The sequence below is a fragment of the Phocoena sinus genome, chromosome X, assembly GCF_008692025.1.
Source record: "Phocoena sinus isolate mPhoSin1 chromosome X, mPhoSin1.pri, whole genome shotgun sequence".
Taxonomy (NCBI): domain Eukaryota; kingdom Metazoa; phylum Chordata; class Mammalia; order Artiodactyla; family Phocoenidae; genus Phocoena; species Phocoena sinus.
Window position 1 is genome coordinate 15,378,245 of NC_045784.1, and position 13,294 is coordinate 15,391,538.

General features: G+C 42.1%; 1 protein-coding gene across 3 annotated transcripts in view; it reads right to left on the bottom strand.

Annotated features, from left to right (window-relative positions):
• Positions 1–12,932, bottom strand: part of SCML2 (Scm polycomb group protein like 2) — an 87,553-nt gene extending 74,621 nt beyond the window's left edge. For 2 of the 3 annotated variants that reach the window (XM_032620800.1, XM_032620801.1), the window contains exon 1: positions 12,822–12,901. The gene's annotated coding sequence lies outside the window, so the exon portion shown is untranslated. Of the gene's footprint in view, positions 1–12,821 lie in introns of all 3 variants that reach the window. The other variant, XM_032620799.1, reaches the window with a different exon arrangement.
• Between the last annotated feature and the right edge of the window lie 362 nt (positions 12,933–13,294).

The following is a 13,294-nucleotide window of genomic DNA, read 5'->3' on the forward strand; positions in this document are numbered from 1 at the left end:
AAAGTAATGCAAAAATATTTTGGTGATCCTCCTTTTCTGCATTACAGGGTGGTGAGATTTCAGGTGACCTTTATTTTCTTCCTTATATTTTTATGTATGATTTGAATTCTTTACAATGGTATATATTAAATAATCCGAGAAAGTTATTTTCATTTGTGGGGGGAATGTACCCTGACAGTTTTTAAAAAATAATCCCTAAATGTTGTTATATTATTAAGAAGCTCTGTATATGCAATCCTGGCTTATCACATAAGTTTAAACAAATTATATGGTCACTGTGATGGTTACTGGCAGCCATAACAATTACACAGAAATATTATTTCTAGTGCTTAAAGCCATTACAAATTACTTCATCTCCCTGAGTCTTGGGTTTTCCCATGTGTAAATTAAGGCTAATACCATCTACACTTCATAGTGTGGTCATGAAATTAAATGTAGTCATGAAATTAAACGAGATAGTATAGGTACAGCATCTAGCATAGTACCCTGAACAACTGGAAGCTCAAAGACTGTTTTCTATCCCATCCCAACACCCCAAGGTGAGTGAGTTTTAGCATTAACACAACATTAATTACATTGTAAAGTGGAACTACATTCCTACTTTGATTCCTGAGCATTACTTATTCTCTTCCAAAGTATAAACTAAAAAGGTGTTGTTTAAAGAAACAAATGCTAACTTTAAGGCACTCTTAAATTAAGCAGTAAATATATATATATATATATATATATATATATATATAAAATGCCCAGACATATAATTACTAAAGAAAGCAGCCACCATCTCCCAACCAGCATTATCAGAAAGCCTATATATTCTAGCTAAAGCCAAAAAAAACTTGATGTCACTCCATGTTGGATGACTCTGAGGTATAATTATTCATGAATATATTATTTCCTTTAGGGTTGGTGAGTATTGTAAATAGCTTTAGGTTCTTTGTGAACTAAAATGGCCTTTGTGGGCTTCCCTGGTGGTACAGTGGTTGAGAATCCGCCTGCTAATGCAGGGGACACGGGTTCGAGCCCTGGTCCGGGGAGATCCCACATGCCACAGAGCAACTACGCCCACGAGCCACAACTACTGAAGCCCACGTGCCTAGAGCCCGCAATCCACAACAAGAGAAGCCACCGCAATGAGAAGCCCGCACACCGCAACGAAGAGTAGCCTCTGCTCGCCGCAACTAGAGAAAGCCCACGCGCAGCAATGAAGACCCAATGCAGCCAAAAAAAAGCACATACAAATTGAATGGGAAAGATAGACATTTTCTTAGGACTGAATACTAGGAGAAATTTGTACAGATTCTGATGTAAAGGAATACTGGCTAATTTAATAGGAAGTATCTTTGACTATAATTTGAGAAAAAATAAAAGTTGCATTGTCCCTGTTATAATGCCCCAGCATTACAATGTAATTCACCTATGTCCTTCAGTCGCAGTAGAAGGACAGAGATTATAGGAGTTAAGGGCCTACACCATGATCTGTTGGTAAACCCTGGATAGCATCAATTCATAGTTGAATCCTCAGAATGCGTCAAATAAAGATATACTGTGGAGTTAAGACTTACATACCACATACACAGACAGCACAGCTATCACCTTTCTGGAAAATATTAGGAGCCTGACCTTCTTTTAGAAATAAAGACGTACCTCATTTCCACAATGGTGGTCTGCAGAAGAAACTACAGAAAAGCTTAGCTTTGCTCTCAATATACTTTGAACTGCCTCAGCACTTCAAGAAAAACTCAAATAAGACCCCCAAAGTAGTTCTCCATGTTACATGGGAGAGAAAAATTAAAAGCTTTGTTTTATTTTTGCCAGCACTAAGAGAAGTTGTTTCACTAAATGTATATAAGGAGCAACTTCACTGCATTAAAAAAAAAAAAAAAAATCCAGGGACTTCCCTGGTGGTCCAGCAGTTAAAACTCCACGCTCCCAACGCAGGCAGCCCGGGTTAGATCAGGAAACTAGATCCCGGCACACCACAACGAAGATCCCACACGCCTGAACGAAGACCTGATGCAGCCAAATAAATAAATAAATATTTTAAAATAATAATAATAAAGATTACCTGGTACTGTGTGTTTGAATCACGTAACAGCTCTTGGCACATCCACTGTGCTCAAAAATATTTTTAAAAATAAATCCAAAAATTCAAGTATAAGCCCAAAAATGTAGTAGGTTATAGCGTCTGACATTGACATTTATTTCCTTTACCACAAGACCACAGTTACACTAAACCTAGTAGTTGTATCCAGCAGACTTTGAACAAGGATAGATACACTGGGGTCTTTTACAAAACCATTTGTTTTGCAGATTGTATCTTATAACAGAATTAAGGGCTGATAATAGATCAACAAATGCTTTGAAAGTCTTGCATTTTCTCAGTATGATTAAACAATGTAAAACACTGATTAAAGTGAAATTATTAAACCTAAAACTCCTATTGCTCTTATCTGATTCTGGAGAAAATTCTACAATTTTTTTTTTGAGAAAGACAGTTTTAAAGGACTATTTAGCAAGTTAATGGGTCCATAATTCTAAGATTACAGGGCTCTTCCATTATTTGTTTGCTTTTTTTTTCTTTTTGCCTTTCCATTGTGTTTTGTTTTGAAGATGAGGTAATTAATACACCTTGAGTCTCTAATTAGAGACCACTACCTGAAGAGTCAATAAGGGGCAACATTTTGACAAGGATAGGAACTAGCAAGAAATTTCCCAGGGCCCTTTTCGACTTTAGGCCATTAGTCAGATGTTATAAAATGGATGGAATTACAGAATCTCAACCTGAGAGAATATAAAAATAAACAAAATACAGATGCTAAACTAAAAAAAATAAATTTGTTCCCTCACCAACAGCAAGGTTTGCTGCCATATGTGCCAGACAGAAGTCCCATAGGTGAGAATAAAGTCCAAATTTAAGCATTCATTATTCACTTGTTCACTCAACCTGCCATTTGACAGACATTAAAATCCACATTTTTTGAAAGAGTAAAGTGACCTTAAATTGAGACAACACTGAATTTTTTATCGGTGTAGAAAAATTCTCAACTATATTATACATTTACCGGACTAACCGTTTCCTGATAACCAGGGTTTTTGGTAATAAATATAATGATAACACCCGTAACACAAAGAGTTGCTGGGCTACCTCACTTCCTGCACTCTGGCCTCTACCTCCCCACTTCTATAACTGCTTTCCAAGGCCCCAATTACCCCCCAGACAACAAACCCAGTTACAGTGTTTCAGTCCTACTTCCCCTTGACATTTCAGGAACTCTCTGTGATAGATCCGTCAACTCTCATCTTAGACACTGCTCCTCTCTGAGCCTCATATGTAGGTAGGACCTGGTGGTCCTACCTCTATCTCTTTGTGTCTACTTCCTCCTTCTGTCCCAGCCATTGATCTTCTGTAGTCACTCAGTCTCTTCCTCTATATTCTACAAATTTTTAGAGTCTAGAATGTCATTCTATTCCACGGTTCATGCAACATCCCTATGTGCATAACTGCTATATCAGCACCTCTAGTCCCAATCTCTCTCCAAAATTTCTACTCTAGCCAAATGAACATCAGTCTGAATGCCTCACAACTCCTCAAATATTACATACTTTTAAAAATCAAACTCGGGAATTACGTGGTGGTCCAGTGGTTAGGACTCCACGCTTCCACCGCAGGGGGCCTGGATTCAATCCCTGGTTGGGGAACTAAGATCCCACAAGCCGAGTAGCACGGCCAGAAAACAGAAAAACAAAAAAACCAAACTCTTTTGTCCTCCAAAATGAGCTCCTCTTCCTCTGCTTCCTATTCTAGACATCACAAACTCCCAATTTTTCTGAATTAGAAGTCATCTTTGGGCTTCCCTGGTGGCACAGTGGTTGAGAGTCTGCCTGCCGATGCTGGGGACACGGGTTCGTGCCCCGGTCTGGGAAGATCCCACATACCGCGGAGCGGCTGAGCCTGCGCGTCCGGAGCCTGTGCTCCGCAACAGTGAGAGGCCCGTGTACCGCGAGAAAAAAAAAAAAAAAAAAAAAAAAAAAAAAAGAAGTCATCTTTGAGTCCCCTCCTCCTTTGCCCAATATCTTATCAGTTACCAAGTTCTGTTGATTCTAGAAGCTCAGAAAGCTGGCAGTGAAAGAAAAATGATTCAAACCTAAGTATGTCAGACACCAAAAGACAGGGATACAATACACTGTTCACGCTTTGAAAGGGAGAAGTAAGGAGACATACACACCATGCACCCTGCACAGAATGGATCCTTGAAGGCAGGAGAAAATAAAGATTATGGTCCCTGGGGTCTACTGATGGTGGTGCTGGCAGTGGTAATAATAAATACTAAGAGCTGTCAATTACTGACCTCTTGCTAAATGTCTGGTACCCAACTAGGGCCTTTATAGTCATTTTTCTTATCTAAAGCCTATTACAAGCCTGTAGGGTTAATACTGTTATTAATGGCCATTTGAAAGTTAAAGATGTTGAAGCTCAAAGACCTGTACAATTATTACCCAGCTAGATTTAAACCTAGGTCCATGAATGCTAAGCCATTATGCTAAAATTGCTTCTGTTGTGTTTGTGTGCATGCCTTATCTCCCCTACTAGATAAGCTTTTGGGGGCAGTATCATGTCTGGTTCACCTTCGTATTCTGCAGTGTCTATCCACCATGTCTATCACATAGCAGGGCCCCAAAAATGTTTGCAAAATGAGTAAATCTGTTGTGCTACAGTATACTTATACCTAAACCATATAGTCCCAGAACATTGTGGGTTTTTTTAATAATTTTGGTGAGGTTTTCCTTTGGCTGTCATTGTTCTCCATTCTTTTCTGCAATGTCTACTCTGCTGTCTTAGTTTACCCACAAATCTAGATCGGTGGGCCAAGGAGAAAGTTCTGTGAGATATGAGATAGTCCCCCAGTCCCCACATCTCCCTCCTTCCCAACATCTAATACACCTTCATTTTTCTTACTCTGAATTTGATTTCTAGGATGTTTGAAGTCTCAAAAAGACAGGCCCCAGTACAAATGTGTTATTATTACAGGCATTTTTCCAGGGAGAAGAACTAGATATACTATGCTGTACCAGAATTCAGTTTATAAATTGCAACTACATAGCAGTTTGAACTAAAATATGCGTTTTAAACCAATATTCACAAAAAAAGGAAAAGACACAGTCCCTACACACAAAATAATTTAACTGCAAAAATATTTCATTATATCCCCTTGAGCATAATCAATAGTATAAGAAGTTTCAAGGCTAAAAGAAGTTTACATATATGTCTGCTGGTAGTTTTAAAGAAAAGGTTGAAAGAAGTGACTGAAGTTATACACACACGATTCACCACAAACTATTGATGAAGTAGCACAGGTAGACCTTTTTTTCTTTTTTAGTCTATCTTGTTATAAAGACACTGTTTTCAAATTTGAAAAACAAACAAAAAAGTTCTTCTTTATTGCTCAGTCAATATGCAAGAAAATGATAGAGAAGTCTAAATTAACTGCATAAAATAACACCGCTAAGTTTTTCATTTTGACTTGAAAATAGTTTATTACTTTCATTTCAAGAAGTACTTCACATTTATACATAAATGCAAAAGCACTTGACTTAATTGAAATATATTATAGCTATATGTTTTCCTTTGACAAAGAGAAGCTGGCTCTTCTAACTAAAAATTTGATCCTGGTAAGATGATTATCTTAACAGGTTTACAGAAGTGTATACAGTTGGCTCTCAGTATCCAGGGATGTAGAACCCACGGATACAGAGGGCCGATTGTGCTAAGCCATTTTATATAAGGGACTTGAGCACCCACAGGTTTTGGTATCCGAGGGGGTCCTGGAACCAATACCCCACAGATACAGAGGGACAACTGTAGGATATCCATTGCACAGCTATACATAACTTGTTGAATTGGACATGATTCATCATTTTAAGATTTCACAAGCATCTACTCTATTTACTTAGTATTCAAATTTCCCCATTTTCTGATATATTTATAAATATAATCAGAAAAAAATCTAAATTCTAATGTTGTAATTACTTTTAAAAATAAGATCCCATCTCTCAACTGTGAGTAGTCAATATTAAGAATAAACATTTTTAGGGACTTCCCTGGTGGTCCAGTGGTTAAGACTCTGCGCTCCTAATGCAGGAGACCGAGGTTCAATCCCTGGTCAGGGAACTAGATCCTACATGCTGCAACTAAAAGATCCTGCACACCGCAACTAAGACCCAGTGCAGCCAAATAAATAAATATAAATATTTTTTTAAAAGAATGAACATTTTTAGTAGTGAGGATGTATCAAATCAAGCCTTCTGGAGGAGCAACTTTACTTATGCTTTAGTAAAGTCTACCCCCAACGACTTAGAAATTAATCTTTTTCTGTGTTAAAGCAAACCCAAGAAGAAAACAACTATTTTAAAAACATTTTAATTTATCTAACAAATTATAGTCTCCAGGGCTCCCCTGGTGGCTCAGTGGTTAAGAATCCGCCTGCCAATGCAGGGGACACGGGTTCGAGCCCTGGCCCAGAAAGATCCCACATGCCGCGGAGCAACTAAGCCCATGCACCACAACTACTGAGCCTGCACTCTAGAGTCCGCATGCCACAACTACTGAGCCCGCGTGCCACAACTACTGAAGCCCACGCGCCTATAGCCCGTGCTCTGCAACAAGAAGCCACTGCAATAAGAAGCCCGCTCACCTCAACAAAGAGTAGCCCCCGCTCGCCGCAACCAGAGAAACCCTGCGCACAGCAATGAAGACCCAAAGCAGCCAAATAAATAAATTATAGTCTCCAAGTTAAATAATTAATCCCTTACAATTTTAAAACAATATATGTGAATGCTATGCATTTAGTTAAGAAGTGAGTCATTCAGAAAACAGATAAATGAAAAAAGTCAAGGGTTGCCAAAATCCCAGTTTATAATTGTAAATTCCTAAGGTTTTAAAGCACGGCCACAGGCTAATTGCCCAAAGACCTGTTGCCCACCGACATTTGCAAAGGACTGAAGTTAATAGCAGGGCATGTCAATTTACCACAGGCAGCTCTCGGGTGCGACATTTTGACAAAAGAACTGGGTCAGGTTACAGCCTGCTCCTATTAACACAGCAGTCTAGATTTATAGTTTCTAACACTGGCCCTACAAGAAATAATGGAAATGATGACAACAACAATCCCTGCTAGACAACAGATTACAGAAAAGCATGCAATAAACCACAATCTGAAGTGACCAGAAAACTAAACATCCCTGACAATGCTTAAAACATGAGGCAGGTGTCAGTAAATTACCCATTTAAACATTTCTACAACCTCTCAAAACCTCAGCACAAAAAAATCTCAAATCAGAGTTTCTAATCTCAAGTCAAGCAATATACAAAGGTATTTAAATTATTGAGTACTATAGTTTAATTCTTTTAGTAACCATCAAAGACAATGTAGTTCATTTGAACAGATTTATGAAACTATACCAAATTAATAAAAAATAAAGAGAATAATGAACACTACTTTCCAAATAACTTTAAAGTATACTGGAAAACACTCCAAATAATACTTAACATCTTTTAAAAGAAAAAAAAAAGGCAGTTTCACAGCAAAGGGCACAAGTTTACAACTGTATTCAGAGAGGCAAGAGAACTGCAGAAAATAAGCATGTGATTAATTCACTGCTTAATTTAAAACTAAAAGAAGTTTGTCAATACATTTGCTTAAAAGACTATGTCAAGGTTACAAGGTACATACCAAGCAAACGGAGCTGTTTGTCTGGAATTCAACACCAGTTAATCCTTATGAGAAACAGAGGTCAAGAAAAATCAAATATGTATTCTAAACCTAAAAAGCAAAGAGAGTTCCACCACCTTTCCCCTGAGAAAAGCAAGCATCCTCAAGATATGCCCTAAAATTGCAATATATCTGTCCCTCCAGAAGTTTACAATGGCATGTTACCACAAAAGGTGGGTACTCTCTTTCCGCTCTTAAAATAATTTGCTCCTATAAACTTAGGAAGGGGCAGAGCCACAGCCATAAACACAGGTCACAAGTAGTAGGTAGTCAAATGCTCTCTACCTTCAAATGTTTCCCAGCTCATTACTCATACAAAGCTTATCTTTTTTTTTTTAACTCCTTGGTTAAATAATGAATTCACCTTATCTATGTCAGACGAGTATGAAATTCACTTGAACAGCACCATCATATAAACTGCTTACAGGAGCCTCAAATCTTTTACTGTTAACACAGTAAGATATTCTCATTTCTTAAGCTAAAACCTTTCCATCACATGCCTAAAAAATGAAAGTAAGAGAAAGGTTTAGGAATATATGTTTAGTAGAAATCATTTAGCATAAAAATCACAAATATTATTATTTCTAAGGTAGCCAAGGTTTACTTATTAGACAACGTAAAGACAAAATAAGCAAAAACGCCTTACTCGTGAAAACCAAACAACATATGCATATTTCAAATCTTAGATGGTTTCTGAAATTTTCTAAAGTTATCATGCTTTAAGAATGGTCACCGCGTGCTTCCCTGGTGGCGCAGTGGTTGAGAGTCCGCCTGCCGATGCAGGGGACACGGGTTCATGCCCCGGTCCGGGAAGATCCCACATGCCGCGGAGCAGCTACGCCCGTGAGCCATGGCCGCTGAGCCTGCGCGTCCGGAGCCTGTGCTCCGCAACAGGAGAGGCCACAGCAGTGAGAGACCCGTGTACCGCAAAAAAAAAAAAAAAGAATGGTCACCTCTGCTATCTTTTAAAAAATGAGACGTTATCGCTACAGTAAAGTCATTTCTACTCTTAGAGTAACCAAAACTCAAATTAGTTAGAGCCTGGAAAACTTATCACTAAATTATACCAACCTATTTTAATCTAAGAGCAGTGGTTTCTCTTATTTATTTCCCCAAGACGAAAGGATTATAAAGATTAAGACTCCAAGATGGGACTTACCTGGTGGCGCAGTGGTTAAGAATCTGCCTGCCAATGCAGGGGACACGGGTTCGAGCCCTGGTCCGGGAAGATCCCACATGCCGCGGAGCAACCAAGCCCATGAGCCACAACTACTGAGCCCACGCACCACAACTACTGGAGCCCGCGCACCCTACAGCGCATGCTCCACAACAAGAGAAGCCACCGCAATGAGAAGCCCTCAGCAACTAGAAAAAGCCCGCGCGCAGCAACTAAGACCCAACACAGCCAAAAACAAAAAGACTCCAAGCCAAGGAAGGGTAAACTTTTCCTTTCAAAATGACCAACATTTGCCATTTTCAAAATTTCCACATCTTTGGTTCCTGAAATCATCAATCACTTCAAATTCTAAGATATTAGATAGTAATTTTCAGACACTAATAATGTTCCTTAAATTCTTAGGGGCACTTGATTTGCTCACTCCAAAGTACAAAATATCTGGCAATGGCAGACCAATATTCATACCATAGCCTCATGGCTCTAACGTTGATGGCTAGCAGAGTTCACTTTGTTCATATCTTATACATCCTAAAAACCAGGAATATTACTAGGAGGAGACAATGAGACTCCCAGGGAGGTGACCTAATAGAGAACATGACCTCAGATTTCCATTCACAACTGGAATGAAAATTGCCCTGGCCTAAAGGGAAAAAAAGCAGCAGAGTAACCTGGCAAAAAAAAAAAAAAAAAAACTAGAGGTGACTAATAACTCAAATAGCAGAGGATCCTTTGCATCCTCCAGTGTTCCAGTTACCAAAGTTCCAACAGTCATTTCTATTAACCCAAAAAGAGGGGCAGTAAAATATTCAAGTGAAGTTTTCCTCCTCCCTCCCTCTCTCCCCACCCTGCAAGAGCTCAAACTAAAATTGGGATTTGGATCTTCCTTAAGTGGAAAAAGGGGCTACATCATTTTCATTCAAAAAATTTGGCATTTACTCAGCCTTCTCAAGGCACTTTACTATCATCAATTATTTCTCAGTGAGAGAGTGCAGGATTACCCTGACCATTTCACTGATGCGGAAACAGACACCAACAGCAAAGGGAACAGGGGCAGGAAGAGGGGCGATAGGAAGCATCTGGGAGGAACAGGCAGGCAGCTAAAAAGGAACAAACCCAAAAGAAAATGAGAGTCACATCTGGCTTAAAGCTGACCATCATAACCCTTGTTATTTTTTAGCTCAGAGAGATTTCTGAAACGTTCTGAAAACAGAAAGTGCTCTAAATTATCAGTTCATATCTTGTTACAGCCTAAACTTCTTGGTCATAGAAGTAAAGTTACTTAGCATTAAAAACTCACTATCCAGAGCCCATACTGATTTCAATTTATACCAGTAATTCATTTTCTCTCTCAAGCCTAACCAGTATGTTACCTGTTTGACCGAGAAAACAATCTCTCATAAAAATATATCTTTATATCAACATAATCATAACAAAAAAGGCACAAAGTTAATATCACGTAAGTCAGAAATAATTCACAGTTCCACTCAAATTTTGTTTAGAGAATTATGACCAAAACACTGACTCCCTGAATTTGCCATTGAAATAAGAGGACTACTTGTTCTACATTCGTATTGATTTTCTTAACTATAACCTTGAAATTTTCAGGAATAAACTACTAATGGGAAGCCTTAAACACCCCAGAAACCAGCACACATAGCAGTAGGTTGAACTGAACCCCATACTACAGGCAGCACAGATAGTTAATAAAAATGTGTTGCCTGAAGCATAAATCAAAAAGACTGACCAACTGCCTCATGAGAAACACCACCTCTTGAAGACTGACTCCAGGGGCTTCCCGGGGCTTCCCTGGTGGTGCAGTGGTTAAGAATCTGCCTGCCAATGCAAGGGACACAGGTTCGAGTCCTGGGCCGGGAAGATCCCGCATGCCGTGGAGCAACTAAGCCCATGTGCCTCAACTACTGAGCCTGCGCTCTAGAGCCGGCGAGCCACAACTACTGAAGCCCACGAGCCACAACTCCTGAAGCCAACGCGCCTAGAGCCCGTGCTCCACAACGAGAAGCCACCGCAATGAGAAGCCCGCGCACCTCAACGAAGAGTAGCCCCCGCTCGCTGCAAATAGAGAAAGCCTGTGCGCAGCAACGAAGACCCAACGCGGCCAAAAATATATAAATAAAATAAATTAAAAATAAAAAATTCTATCCGACTGTTTTGAAGAATATGGACAAAGACATAGCCAAACAAATACAAGGCATCAGGTGAGAACTCAAACTTTTCTCAAAATCCCAAGTGGACTCAATTCCAAAAGCTATTTTCACATTCCTGCTATTAAATATACAAAACCACAAACATAGTGAAAGAACGTTCATCCTTGGAAATACATTATTTAACGCGTAATTTAAAAAAAGAATGGCAAGAAAGGCAGAACTGTCATTACGGAAGAACATTTCCAAGCAGTGTTAATTGAGAAAAATTAAGTATGAGTCTATTAACTATTGTTATAATACAACTGCTTGTCATATGAAGTTGTACTCCATAAATGTTATACATCTTATAATACTCTTTCCCCAAACTAGAAATATGAATAGCTCTGGGAGCATTAAAAATGCAGCAGCATCTGCAGTTGTTTTCGGGAAGAAAACCATCTCCAATAATTTCGCAAATCATATGATCAGAAGGAAGTATTCACTTTCCCTGCCTCAGTTTTCCCCTCCAAACCGACCCATTCACTTTTAGAGATGTCTGTCCTAAAATCACCTTATAGGTACGTCATAAATGTTAATCTTCTAATTCTTCAAAGAAGAGGCTAACACCAAATTGTAATCACACTTTATAATGAACGACAAACGTATTAAAACCTTTTTTTAAAAAAAATCAAGACCTTAAACGGGAACCTGTAACTAAATACCTGTGCTGCCCTAACATTTGTGGGGGGGGGGGGCGAGGGGAAGGCGGCGCGAATTTTCAGCTCAGCCCTCAAAGCAACGTATAACCTCAAGACGCAAAATCTATTAAATTCGTCTACTCGCTCTTCCCCTGGCGATTCACACTAGGGTGTAGCACAACCAATATCCTGGTGGAAAAACCGAGAACGGTATCTCAAAGTGAAGGCAACAGTGGTCCTTTGACCCACTCATGCCGCGAGTGCACGGCGGCCGCCTCTCAGCTCCTGGGGAGAGCTGGTGCCCGGCTCTCCGGCCCCCACTGCCACTCGCACCCCACCCCCAGGGCAGGCCACGCCTTCCCGCCCCGCTTCTCCCCCGAGGGCGAGCCACCGGCGCTGCCCCCCACCCAACCGCCTGGAGTCCCGGGCCGCGAGTCCAACGGACACCTGGCACCGGGACCCGAGCCCGCGCTTGGCCACAGGCGCATCCTTCCGCACTGACGTTTTACCTCCAAACTCCAAAAGTTATCTCACAAGTCCCCGGAAGGTTCCCGGGCGAGTTTCAGCCCAGACCACGCAGTCATCCCTACTCCTCAGCCCCGCCGCCCACCCGCGCTGTCCCGGGACCCCAGCCCGGCCCCATCCACGGCCGGAGGATGCTCTGGAGAGTGCTGTCCGAGATTCGGGTAAGGGGACGACTGGGGAAGAGAGGTCCGGCACCCGAACGCCGCGGGCGGGATGGGCCGGTGTCCGGCGACCGGGCCCCGGGTGAGTGAGGGGCGTCGCGGAGAGCGCTACATGGGGCAGGGGAGCCCCGGCCTTGGGGGTGAGGCCGCCGAGGGGCAGGGGAGCTCTGGCCTCGAGGGTGAGGCCACCGAGAGTGGGTGACCGTAGTGCGGGGCCGAGCTCGGGCCGGACCCCGCGGGGCGGTGAGGGGGCGTTCCGCGCGGGAGACGCGCCGCCGAGGACTCCCACCCGCCCGCGGACAACGGCCAGAGCCCAGACGCCACAGCTGCGCCTCTCCGGTACTCACGGGGCCTGGAGTCGCCACGCACCTCGAGTCTCGTCGGCGAAAAGAGGGAAATTCTGTCACACTGGTCCAGCGAGCCGGTACAGGTCTTCACGCCACCGCCGCCATGTTTGAGAAGCCGCGCGCGGAGCCGCGCATGCCCCGCAACCGCCACCGCTGCCCCGCCCCCCGCCCCGCTGCCCGCGTGCCCTGGGGTTGCCGCAAGCTTGCCCTCTGACCTCGGCCGCTTGCGGGGCTCGAGCCCGCGGCTCAGCCGGAAGCCCGCACGGGCGGTGGCGAGCGATGAGACTCTGCGGCTCGGGGAAAGCCCTAGGCAGTTCTCCCTCATCCTCCCCCCGCCCCAATCTGCCCTCCCGCCAAAAAAAAAAAAAAAAAAAAAAAAAGCCAGTCGCAGCCCATGCACCCAAGACCGTGGTGGGCCCCCAGTTGGGAACCCAGGGTCCGCGTCAAGTTTCATCCAAGGGGAACTCGCTCCC